Source organism: Nomia melanderi, chromosome 1 (genome assembly GCF_051020985.1).
Source record: "Nomia melanderi isolate GNS246 chromosome 1, iyNomMela1, whole genome shotgun sequence".
In the NCBI taxonomy this organism is placed as follows: domain Eukaryota; kingdom Metazoa; phylum Arthropoda; class Insecta; order Hymenoptera; family Halictidae; genus Nomia; species Nomia melanderi.
Genome location: NC_134999.1, coordinates 169,345 through 182,601, shown reverse-complemented (window position 1 = coordinate 182,601; position 13,257 = coordinate 169,345). Strand labels below are relative to the sequence as shown.

General features: G+C 53.5%; 1 pseudogene; it reads left to right on the top strand.

Annotated features, from left to right (window-relative positions):
• The first annotated feature begins 2,309 nt into the window (after nt 1-2,309).
• LOC143175963 (U2 spliceosomal RNA) lies at nt 2,310-2,490 on the top strand (annotated as a pseudogene).
• Nucleotides 2,491-13,257: the final 10,767 nt, after the last annotated feature.

Sequence of the window (13,257 nt, the reverse complement as noted above, 5' to 3'; positions counted from 1 at the left end):
AGGGGTACTTCGCCAGGGACGGGGGGGACGTTTCTTCGCTGTGGTCGAGGGCACGGAACGCGGCACGCAGAAGTCGGGACCTGCTCGGATTGCGTTGGCAGTGGAGCGAGGCGAGATCTGAGCTCTCGGTTACGCTCAGGGGTTCTCGCGATCGGGAGACCATAGTTCCGCCCGTGGCGAGGGGCCAGATCATCCGCCGATTGCGGATGGCAGTGGTAGAATACTATCACCAGCGCCTTCAGCGCAAGAAGGACCAGGGGAAGGTATTCGGGGTGTCGTCGCGGAGTGGTGCTTCAAACCACTTCCTCCGCGGCGGCAGCTTCACCCGCTTCGCCGATTGGCGCTTCATTCACCGAGCTCGCCTCGACGTCTTGCCTCTTAACGGGGCAAGGCGCTGGGGTGAGGGTGATAAGCGTTGCCGGCGATGCGGGGCGGAGCTCGAATCCCTTCCCCACGTCCTTTGCCACTGTCGTCCGCACTCGGCGGCCTGGCAACTTCGCCACGATGCGGTGGTTTCCCGCATCGCTAAGGCCTGCCGACTCCCAGGGGAATTAAGGGTTAACCGGACGGTCGAGGGCATCGACGGGGATCTGGGGGCTCTTAGGCCTGACATTGTTGTTAGGCACGAGCCCTCAAGGAGCATCGTCATCGTCGATGTTACCGTGCCCTTCGAGAACGAGTATATTTCGTTCGAGGAGGCCAGGGCGCGAAAAATACAAAAGTATAAGCCCCTGGCCGACGTTCTCGGAGGGCGCGGTTATCGGGTGGCGGTCTCCGCGATCGTCGTCGGTGCTCTCGGCTCGTGGGATCCGGCCAATGAGTCGGTGCTGAAGATTTTGCGTATCGGTAATCGATACGCATCTCTGATGCGCCGGCTCATTGTGTCGGAGACTGTCCGGTGGAGCCGGGATATCTACGTGGAGCACGTATCGGGAGTTCGCCAGTATCGCGAGGCACTCACCGGGGATGTCCCGGCCCCTGATCCAGGCCGACCCATAGAAAATCTGCGGGGGCCAACTCCCCTGATGTAGGCAGGAATAACAGCGTGAGGGCAGCAGCAGGAAATTAAAAAACCAGGTAAGTGGATAGGCTTAGTACTGTACAGCCATCTATTTTAAACACTAACATCTAACATCTATTTATCTATTCATTTATCTATGCATCTATTCATTCTTTTATTTATCCGATTTTGTTTATTTAGTTATTCTATCTATGGATTCTACTTACTTATCTATTTCTATCATTTTACTTATGGATTTTATTTATTTATTTATTTATTTTATTTATTTATTTATTTATTTTATTTATTTATTTATTTATTTATTTTATTTACTTATTTATCTTATTTATCTATTATATGTATGGTTTCTATTTAATTATCTAGCCTATTCTTGAATTTTATTTACCTACTTATCTTATTGAAGGATTTTATTTATTTATTTATTTATTCATTATATTTATTTATTACATTGGCTCTATACACTAAGCTATCCGCTTCTTTTAATTACTGACACACTAATTTCTGACAACTTTTCTTTTCTTTTACCTATTAACATACTTTTATTTTTTTTTTACTCTCTTTCTTCTTCCCCATCTTTTTGCCCTATCTGACTGCCCCCCCCATGCTTGCATGCCCTGCCTCACTGGCCTTGATTCTGCGCCCACGCCCTACTAGTAACATGTAATATCCACGTAATTAACTAATTGTATATATTAATTGTCTTCTTTTCTATTTTTTTTTTACTATTTATTTTTTTTTATTTACTAGTTATTTATTCACTCCTTGCTTTGCTATTTATTCTATTCATTTTGTTATTTATTTTATTTATTTGTTCTCAATGGCGAAGGCCCGGGGATGGCGAAATCCCGGCATTGGCTATTACAATTAACTATGTACTAAGGTATGCACTACAATAATGCACTAACCTATTTATTAACTACTCTATTTATGTATTTATTTATTTATTATTTTATTTAATTTATTTATTTTTCTATTTATTTATTATGTGATCTACGTACCTGCGATTTATTTATTTATTTATTTATTTACCTTGTTTACTTCGTCATTTATGAATTATTTTGCTATTTATTATTTATCTATTTCTTTTATTCCTATTACTCAATTTACTTATTTTATTTCTCTGGTTTACTTATTAATCTACCGATGTGTATACATTGTATAGCCACCGATACACGATCAGTCATGTATATATGTATATGTATATTTATAAATATTTACAATATTCCGCCTCCGCCATAAAGGCGCTTCTGTATAACTACCCCCAGCCAAACCATGTAAGGCTGGGGGAACATTTGTTGAAAAATAAAGCGCTTTTATCTGTTCTTATCAGCTTAATATCTGATACACTCCGCATCGCGGAGTCAGAATATTAACCTGATTTTTGGAGTCAGGCGGATCGCTGGGGCTCGCTCCACTTCCGCCGCGAGTCGGTCCGGCACTGCAGTGCCGCCGGAAACGGCTCAATTTGCGCTGCAATTGAGCTCCCTACCTTTTCTAATAGCCGGATCGGCTCGCTGGACTCCAAAAATAGTCCCTGTTGGTATTCTGACTCCGCGATAAGTATACCCGACGCCGCGGTAGTTTTATAACTTCACGGGTCGCGATACTGCGCAACAGTGCGGGCCGAGTTGCGATCGGGCGTGTGCGCGGCAAGGTCTGTACACGATCAGTGCTCGAGGTGTTGTGCGGTGAAGTGTGTAATAAGTGCCTTCGCCGCGGGACCGGATCGAGCCTGCGCGGGAGTACACCTGCGCCGCCCACCTGCGCGGGAGGACCACCGGCGCACCTCCACCTGCGCCCCACCACGCATCCTGCTTCCGAGGACAGCCGAGGGAGAGGACGACCAGGGTCTACCGAGGGTCCAGGACTTCACCCAGGACCAACCACCATCCCTGGCCTGCCTGGACAACCCTGGTCTTCCTCTACGTGGGTCACCCAACACCGCAACGACCCACCAGGACTTGGCCATCGGCAACCCCGACAGGAAGGACGGCTCGCCTGATCCACCTCTACCACCGCTGGATCAGGAATCAGGAGCGAGGTGTTATTCCCCTCGGAGAGCGCTCCTGCATCGCTGGACTCCTGCGCCGAGTGAGTCTCTCTTTTCTCTCTATCCCCCCGGCAGTGAGGAGGGTAACGCAGCCGGTCTCCAGCCGTCTGCGGTGCTCGAATCATCGTCGGTAGTCCTCTACCTTACCCCTACGCGTCCACCCGCTCCTCCGATCGCTCCCATCCGTTGAGGTGTGTCAACGGACCGGGACGCGTGAGGTCCGAGTCGAGTGGCGCCTCCACCTCCTTCTTCTCCCTTCAGTCACCGCCCGCGTGGAGGCTGACTCCACTCACCCGTTAGTGAGTGGACGTCAGGTCGGCCCGCCTGCGGTGCAACCCCCGTGCAGTCCTCGGTGGAGTGGGCGATTCCGTCGCTCTTCCTCCATCGAGATCGCTGCACTCCTCCGCAACCGTCATCCGTTACTCTCCCTACCGACTGCCACGTCGGAGGCTGTCATTTTTCCAGGCAGTCTTCGACACCGGACTTAGCGCCGGCGGAGTCAGTAGGGTGTTAGCGCGTGGCGGTATTCCTACTATCGCTTTCGGACTTAGTTTTCTCTTCTCTTCCTCTGTCATTCCCACTTAGTCTATCTTCCCCGTTTCGCCTCGCTGTGGCACTTAGAAATATCTGCCACAGCCACTCTGTCTCTTTCTTCTTTCGACTCACTCGTAGCGTAGGACTTAGTCTTAAGAGCGATGCAGGACCGCGGTGATAGTGCGACGATCACCTCCTGCACTACCGAGGGGAGTAACAATCTTGCCCTGGTGATAGAGTTTCCCTTCCCGGCGGAGTTCCGATGCCCTGCCTGCTTCGGTGTCCCCGGGATCAGGATCAGTGGCGTGTACAAGTCCCACTCGGACTTGACGAAGCACGCCCGGAAGTATCATCCGGGCGTTGCAGTGACATATAAGTGCCGTGAGTGCAGCTTCACCGGCGACGGGAGGTATCCACTCAAGGTGGTGAAGCTGCACCACGGCCATATTCATAGTTCCGCCCATCAGAACAGTCCGAGTGGGACTTGCGCACCTCCCGTGACAGGCGCGACCGGTTCGAGCAACACCTCGCGTCGGGGGAGTTCCGCGACATCCGCCCCCGCAGAACCGCGCGCTGCTGCGTTAGCTGCTGCCAATTTGGCGGCCCAGTCCCCGCCCCCGCAAACGACGTGCGCCGCGACGCCGCCGCCCACCCACACCCTTACAACGGCGAGGGATTCTACGGGGACGGCCACCACCACCTACACGACGCGGTGCGCAATGGCGGCAGCGGCAACAACAACAGCAACAACAACAGCAACAACAACGGGGACAACAACGAGGACGACGACGAAGACGACGACCACGAGACCGGCGGCGACGGGGGGCAAGGCGCGGGCCATGAAACAAACATCGTTGCGTGGGGTGCTGGTAACGGCGGCTGCGACGGCTATGACGACGTCGTATCGCACGCCGCCGTCCGGCACCCCCACGTTAACAATAACGATTGGGCCCACCACCAGCGCCCGGCCCGCGCCCCCGCCCCCCAACCAACCAACCTACCCCAGACCTAAGGGGACGCCACCAGTCCATAAGAGCGGCAGCCCGCCGCGGCGATCGGGGTCGGCTGCCCCAAGGACATCGCCGCCGGCTGCAAGGGCGCCTGCTACGAGAAGAGGCTCCGGTCCCTTAGCCGCTACCGCAACGAGGCCCACCCCACCGGGCAGAAGAGCGGCCCCCGCTACCAGGGGGTCGACTGGCACCTCTCCCGCAAGAACCCCGCCCGTCAGGACCCCGCCCAGCACCACCCAAGGGCGGGTGACACGGGGTACGAGGGGTGCCAGAGTCCCGGTGGAGGTGGGCAGAAGAACTGCCACCACCACCACCCGGAGGACGATAGCGGCTCCGACCGGAGCCAGAAGAACGCCCCCGAGAGTAGGAGGGACTCCCACCGCCCACACACCATCACCCAGGGCGGTGGAGGGAAGGAAGAGACCCTCCAGCGGCCCCACACCACCAAGGCCCGCTCTACGGAAACCCTCGGGGGTATGACGGCGGCTTCGCCATCATACGCCGCCGTCACAGCGGGCGCCCCTTCCCACACGTCACCTCCCTCGCCGATTGACGTCGTGCCGGAAAGGGGGCTGCATCCAGCAACCCGGGCCACCCATACACCGCCCGGGCCATCACCACCACCACCAAGACGCAGCCCCCACCGAGGAAGCACCGGAGCCCCAGGACGCCGCCGACCATCCGCGGCGAGCAGGGGGCTCCGTCTACGGTAACATCGGCGAGTATGGTGTCGTTGTGCGCCTCCGCCGTTACCACCACCTGCAGCGGGTGGCCGATAGTGACCCCCCTGCCTATTGTGGGAGGAGCGATGCTGGCCAGGCCGCGTCCACCATCACCAGCGGCCCCGCTCCTCCCATCGATCGAAGAGGTGGAGGTGCCGCAGCCGGCCGGGGCAGCCGTAACCCCAGAATCATCACCGGAGCCGTGGCGTATCGCCGCTGGATCCCGCCGACGCCACCACCGCGGGATCCTGTCGTCAAGCTCGTCGTCCGACGAGGAGGCGCAGCCGCTGCCGCCAGCGAAGAGGACGACGCCTCCGCCCGCCCAACCACCGCGGGATAAGTCCCTTGTCCGGCCGCCACCGGGCAGCAGCAGCAGCAGCAACAACAACAACAATAGCGCTGCGCACAATATTGCGCATCGGCCTGGAGCAGGGTGCTCCGGAGAATCCTCGGTGAGTAGCGTAACACCTGCTACCCCCCCGCGACTCCCGAGCGTCCCGCGTAGTGCCCCCGTCTCGCTTTTAACTTTGCGGGGTGGGGTAGATGTTAATCGCGCGGGGAGGGATAGTCGGAGGCCCGTCCCCGTTGTTGCAACGGTGACCCCCCAGGGGCCGCCGATAGATGGCGGTTCGGGATTTTGCGCTCCCGGGGTTCCCGAGCACTCGCATACCGTAACCGGCTGTCGTTAGCAACGACCCACCGGGCCAGGGGGCCTAATAACCCTCTGTCCCGGTGGTACGCGCCACAGACCGGCCAGGGCTCTTGCCTTAACCGGCTGGGCCGCGAGGAGATAAACCTCTATAATAAATCCCTTGCTCAAGCTATGGCGCGCGGCGAAGGGCGCGTATCCGCCTTGCACTAACACTGTGGATACGTGGCCGGTGAGTGCACCGGTCTCTAGCGGCCCCCCGCAGGACACCAGGCGCATCCGGCGGTATGCAGCCTTCCACGTGGGAATGGGCGTCACCCCACGTGGCGACACTTAGATCGACCCCTCTCGTGGGATGAATTATGAGTACCAGGAAAACAAATACAAAAACAAACATTGGTTCTGGAGGGGGGGATAAAGGAAAGGGTAAGGAGGGTGTGAGGAGGAAGAAGGAGGAGAAGGAGGAGGAGGCTAGGGTCAGCCGTCCAATGGCTACTCCTAGCACCTCCCGGAGCAGGAGTGTTAGTGTCCGTCGGCGGAGAGACAGCCGGGACAGTAGTGAGGACTCCAAGGGGAAGAAACCAAGGACCGATGAGGGTGAAATGAGCGAAGTGTCTATGAGTGATTGTGAAAGTGTGAATGTTGAGTGTGAGCGTGGTGAGTTAGGTGTGAGTGCTGGGTTAAGTGCGAGTGTGTGTACTGTAGTGAGAGAGAGTGATGGAAGAGTGAATGATGTTGAGCGGAATGAACTGTTGAGAATGCGTGAGATTGGTGAGCGTTTGAGAAAAACTGTGTTCAGTGAGGCCAATAGAGTGAACAAGGTTGTGTCTGAGTGTATCCTGAACTGTGCGAGTGAATATTTAAGAGTGTTTGATTCGATTGTTGTGTGAGAATGAGCGATTAAAGGGAAGACTGGATGAGTGTGCTAAGCGTGAATCTGTACCCGTCCAGAGTATGAGTGGTAAGTCGTATGCTAGTGTGACTGGAATGAATGCGAATGTGAGCGCGAAGACTGTACGTATGAATGAGCCGATGTTCCGTGCGAATGAGAAATGGTATGCTGTGGTTATAAAACCCAAGGATGAGAGTGTAAGAATGACAAGTGAGCAAGTGAAAGAGCGTGTCATGAAAGAGGTGAGTGGAAGTTTGAATGTAAGGGTAAAAGCCGTTAGGAAGACGCGGAACGGAGGAATCGCCGTCGAAACGGTCAGTGCGAGTGAAATGAAAAAGATGAGAGAATGTAAAAAGTTTGCTGAGATAGGTATGAGTGTGAATGAGCCTAAAAAGATTGGAGCAAAAGTGATTGTGTTTGACGTACCATGTGAGATGACGAATGATGTGTTGATGAATGAAGTGTATAATAAGAATTTGCGTGAATGTGTGAGTGAGAGTGAATTTAAAGAGAGAGCGCGTGTGGTCAACCGGACCAATAAGAAAGATGCGAATGTTGGGAACGTGATTTTAGAGTTAAGTGTATGCATGTGGAATAAGTTGATGTGTGCTGGTCGTGTGTATGTTGGTTGGCGTTCCTGCAAGATAAAAGAGTTTGTAAGTGTCCTGAGGTGCCACAAATGCTGTGCATTCGGGCACATGGCTAAGGAATGTCGTGAGAAAGAGAGTGTGTGTCAGAAGTGTGGTGAGTATGGACATATGCGGAGTGCGTGTAAAAAGAGTGAGTGTTGTCGAAATTGCAAGATTAAGGGTAATAAGAGTGACCATTCGGTTACGTCACTAGAGTGCCCGGAGTATGTAAGGATGGCTGAGCGTGAGCGTGCGAGAATAAGTGCTGATTAATGTCTGTGTGTGTATTAAATGCGATCCAGTGTAATTATCAGCCTGCGTATGCGGTTATGTGTGATATGGGTGTTTTGATGAATGAGAAACGGGTGAGTGTGGCCATACTGCAAGAGCCGTATGTTGCCGTGGATGGATGTGTGAAGGGTTTACCCTCAGGTATGAATGTGTATGTGTCTGATGCGGGCCTGAAAAAGGCCGCCATAGTTGTGAATGATGTGCGAGTGGAATCCCTGTGCGTCAGAGAGTTAACTGACGAGCATGGGGTGTGTGTGTGGATCAAGGGGGATTTCGGTGAGGTGTACGTGGTGTCTGTTTACTGCAGGTACGGCCAAGAGATTGGACCGTACCTGAAGTATCTTGAGCGTGTGCGTATGCGTGTGAGGGGAAAGAGGTTGTTGGTGGGAATGGATGCGAATGCAGTGTCGCCCTTGTGGTTTAGCAAGGGCGACCTGCATTCTAGAGAGAATGTGATGCGTGGAGAAATGATTGAGGATTGGATAATTGGAAATGGAATGCGTGTGTTGAATGAGCCGAGTGAGTGGTTTACGTTTGCGGGTGTGCATGGTCAGAGTGACATTGATGTCACTCTGGTGAATGATGCGTGGGCCAGGTGCGAGTTTGAATGGGAAGTAAAGAGCGAATGGGGTGTGAGTGACCACAATGTCATAAATGTTAGAGTGAGTTATGTGAATGAATGTGAAAATGTTTCAGTGGCCAGGCGTAGGTGGTCCAGCAAAGGAGTTGACTGGGATGGTTACGTGAGCGAATTGAGAGAGTATGCAAGTGTGAATGGTGTGAATGTGAAGGAAGATGTGAATGCTGATGAATTGGTCGAGTGTGTGATGTCATGGGTTCAAGTTGCGAATGAAAGGAGGTAGAAAAAGATTAAGAGTGTTAATGCGAGGAAGTCTGTATGGTGGACGAGTGGACTTGAGCGAATGAAGAAGCGTGTAAGGAAAGTACGAAAGAAATTTCAGAGAATGAGAAAAAGAAGAGAGAATGTAAGTGCGATTGTGGATGAATATAAGACATGCTTGCGTGAGTATAAGAGAGAGATTTGCAGAATGAAAGAGAAGAATTGGCAACAATTCGTGAGTAGATGTGGCAACTTGGACTCATGGGGTGCTGTCTATAAGGTATGCAGAGGTAAGAAAGGTAATGAGCGATTGAGTACTTTGAACGTGAATGGAAGAATGACGGATACATGGGAGCAGAGTGCGTGTGCTTTGCTGGACACCCATTTCCCGGCCTCGAGTATGGGTGATGCGTGTGAACTGAGCGGTGTGATGGATGAACGGGCAAGTGACTGTGGATTTGAAAGAAGCGAGATTGAGGATGCGGTGAGAAAGGTAAAAGTGCGGAAAGCACCTGGCCTCGATGGTATGAGTGGTGAGATTGTTAAGCGTGTGTGGAGTGCGATTCCGGAGTGGATGATAAGACTGTATGATGTATGTTTGAAAACAAACTCTTTCCCGAGTGAATGGAAAAAGTCGAGAGTGATTGTGTTACTGAAATCCCTCGATAAGGTGCGTACTGACCCCAGATCTTATAGACCGATCTGCTTGTTGCCCGTGCTGGGCAAAGTGTTGGAACGAATGATGGTTAATCGTCTTATGTGTAGTATGAATGTGAGTATGAATGATGCCCAGCATGGGTTTAGACGGGGTCGGTCCACCGAGAGTGCGTGGCTGAAAGTCAAAGAGTACGTGGAAATGAGTGAGTGTAAGTATGTGCTGGGTGTGTTTGTTGACTTTCAGGGAGCGTTTGACAATTTAGAGTGGAAGCGTGTGATTGAGAGGTTGAATGTGGTTGGATGTAATGAAATTGGGTTATGGATGGATTATTTTAAGGATCGCATGGTGTGTATGGAAGGAGCGAATGGTATTGTATGGAAAAAGGTTGAGCGTGGGTGTCCACAGGGGTCCATCTGCGGTCCATTCATTTGGAACCTCATGATGGACGAACTCCTGTGGACTCTGAGTGAATGTGGCAGTAAATGCGTTGCGTATGCTGATGATTTGTTGCTGATTGTTGAGGGACGTAATCGAATGGAACTGGAGCGAAAGGATACTGAATGGATGAGAATTGTGAGTGAATGGGGAGCGAAAGTGGGTGTGAGTGTGTCTGTAAGTAAAACGGTATGTATGTTGCTGAAAGGATCCTTAGCCAGGACTAGGTGCCCGAATGTACGTGTGAATGATAAGTGTATGAAATATGTTGAATGTGTGAGGTACCTCGGTGTATGGATGACGGAACGAATGAATTTGAGAGTGCATCTGGAGAATGTAGGGGCTAAGATTATGAATGTTGTTGGGCAAATGAGGCGTGTGTTACGGTGTGAATGGGGTATGCGTCGGAGTGCAGTGCGTGTTTTGTATAAAGATATGTTTGAAGCGTGCGTGTTGTATGGTGCTAGTGTATGGTATGGTGCGTTGCGGTATGATTATGGGCGAAAGTTGTTAGAGCGATGTCAGCGTGTGGTTTTGTATGCATGTGTGCGTGTGTGTAGGACCGTTTCGACGGAGGCAATGCAGGTCCTGATGGGAGCAATCCCATGCAGTGCCGGCGGCGAGTGATTGTGTGGAAATGGAAGCGTGGATTGAGTGTGGGTATGAATGAGTGCGTGAATGACGAAGAGTTGAATGGGAAGACATCGGCTGAATGTGTGAAAATTTTGGATGAAAGGTTATATGATGAATGGCAGAGAAGATGGGATGCGAGCATGAATGGACGGGTGACGTATGAATTTATTAAGAATGTTAGGTTCGCGTGTATGAATGGAACGTTTGATCCTGGTGTGAATGTGTGTTTCGTCCTCACTGGACACGGTAGTATGAATGCGTATTTAGTTGAACGTGGTTTGTGTGATAGTCCTTTGTGTGCGTGTGGAAGAGCGAATGAAGATTGGAAGCATGTTTTGGTTGAATGCGAGTTGTATGTGGATATACGTAGTCTCAATGCTTGTGGTGTGATTGTGCGTGAAGATGGGAGTGTGGATGTGAGCGGTGTGCTTGTTGACGAGGCTGCGTATAAATGTTTTTGTGTGACTGTGAATCGTATGTTTGAGCGAAAACGAATGAATGTGAATCGTGTGAATGATTAATGTTTTTAGTTTTAGGTGTCCCGTACGGGGACGTAGGGTGGAACCCCGACAGGGGAAAAGGCTGCGGTGTCAGGTTCCTACCGGGCACCGTCGTCAGCCGATTCCTGTCGGATCCATTGGAGAGTAGCGTCTCCACGTACCCGAAGCGCTGGCCACACCGAGGCCTGGATTGTAGGAATCCTAAATACGGGAGACGGGGTTTACCCCGTCGAAAAGGTCCCACCAGTAGACCTTAAGACTGGTACCGCGGGGACCGGTTCGCCCGTCGGGCTTCGGCCCGGTTCGGTCATGGGTTTGGACTCGCGGGGCAGTGGTTGAAAGCCAAATGCTGGCTAGGGACCCCTTTTTCCAGGGTCCCGGCGGGGGAGCTGCGTCCCAACAGCTCGCGCACCGGCCTGCTAGGCCGGTAGGGTGTGGAAAGTCACCCGGCACCACCAGTTGTCTGCCTCAAGGTCCTACAGCCTTGGGCCGCCACTGGCAGTCTTCGCGGTTTGCGGAGTCTCGCTGATTGGGCGTTATCCCAATCCCGCGCCCATGGGGGCCGTCCGGGGAAACCCTCTGGGTATATATCGGACGTAAAACAACTTGACTTTAATGTATCTGAGGAAGGCCCTCCAGGGGCCGCCGGTAGATGGTGGTTCGGGACTTTGCGCTTCCGGGGTTCCCGAGCACTAGAATACCGTAACCGGCTGTCGTTAGCAAGGACCCACCGGGCCAGGGGGCCTAATAACCCTCTGTCCCGGTGGTACGCGCGACAGAGCGGCCGAGGCTCTTGCCTTAACCGGCTGGGCCACGAGGAGATAAACCTCTATAATAAATCCCTTGCTCAAGCTATGGCGCGCGGCGAAGGGCGCGTATCCGCCTTGCACTAACACTGTGGATACGTGGCCGGTGGGTGCACCGGTCCCTAGCGGCCCCCCGCGGGACACCAGGCGCATCCCGCGGTATGCAGCCTTCCACGTGGGAATGGGCGTCACCCCACGTGGCGACACTTAGATCGACCCCTCTCGTGGGATGGAATATGAGTACAAAGAAAACAAATACAAAAACAAACATTGGGACTGGGGGGGGGGGGGATAAAGGAAAGGGTAAGGAGGGTTTGAGGAGGAAGAAGGAGGGGAAGGAGGAGGAGGCTAGAGTCAGCCGTCCAATGGCTGCTCCTAGCACCTCTCGTAGCAGGAGTGTTAGTGTCCGTCGGCGGAGAGACAGCCCGGACAGCAGTGAAGACTCGAAAGGGAAGAAACCGAGGACTGATAAGGGTGAAATGACGGTGGCGGACAACCCAGCTCTTATTGGGCCGGTTGCACAGGCTGTCCGCCATAAGGATCGTAAGGGGGTACCGCACCCTCTCGGGTGCAGCGGGTGCGGTCCTGGCGGGGTTTCCCTCTTTGACCTTCAGGCCCTCGCCTTGCGAGATATTTATCTCCAGGCGAGGTCTGGGGCCGGGGGCGGGGGTACCGCCGGGGAATGGGGCCCGGACACCCTGGGGTCCGTATGGAACCCCAGGGACCAGGACTGGCGGCGTGTGTGGGAGCGCTGCTGACTCCGTCTTTTGGACGAGGAGTTGGCCTCCCACCGCGTCGTTGGGGCTGTCTTGCCGAGCTGGGAGGCTTGGCGGGCCCTGCTGGAGGGGGGTCAAAAACGGGAGTCCGTCGTCTCCTTCTGTGAGCGCGTGATGCTGCAGAAGAAGGTGGCAGAGAGGGAGAGGGAGCGTGACTTCCATCCCTGTCGACTGGGTGGGGGGCGGGGTCGGCGGCGTCGCCGGGCGAGAAGTCCGGGGCCGCCGGCTCCCCCACTTTAAGATTCTGGCCGCCGGGCCCGGGGTTTCGGGACCCACGGAACCGGTGTGCCAGAGGGCCCAAGTCGCCTCTAGTCGGGGCTAGAGGCGACTCTTGCACGGGCCCTGGGGAGGGAAGGACGCAGTCGGAGTGTTCACGCTGCGTCCCGTGATCCGCGGGGGTCTTGTTTGCGTTTTTGCTGCATGAAGTCTTGCCATGCAATTAGTGTTTCGAATACTAGTGTGTCGTGTTGGTTTATACTGGGCCAGGGGTGGCGCTGAGGGTAAATGATTGGTTCCGATGCACCCCCTGTTATGGCCGAGGCTGGAATACCCCTGGAGCTTTAGTGAGTAAGAATCTCACACTACCCCTCGCCAGCCCCACTTAGGCCCTTAGGCCACATTGTTGTCAGGCACGAGCCCTCAAGGAGCATCGTCATCGTCTATGTTACCGTGCCCTTCGAGAACGAATATATTTCGTTCGAAGAGGCCAGGGTGCGAAAAATACAAAAGTATAAGCCCCTGGCCGACGTTCTCGGAGGGCGCGGTTACCGGGTGGCGGTCTCCGCGATCGTCGTCGGTGCCCTCGGCTCT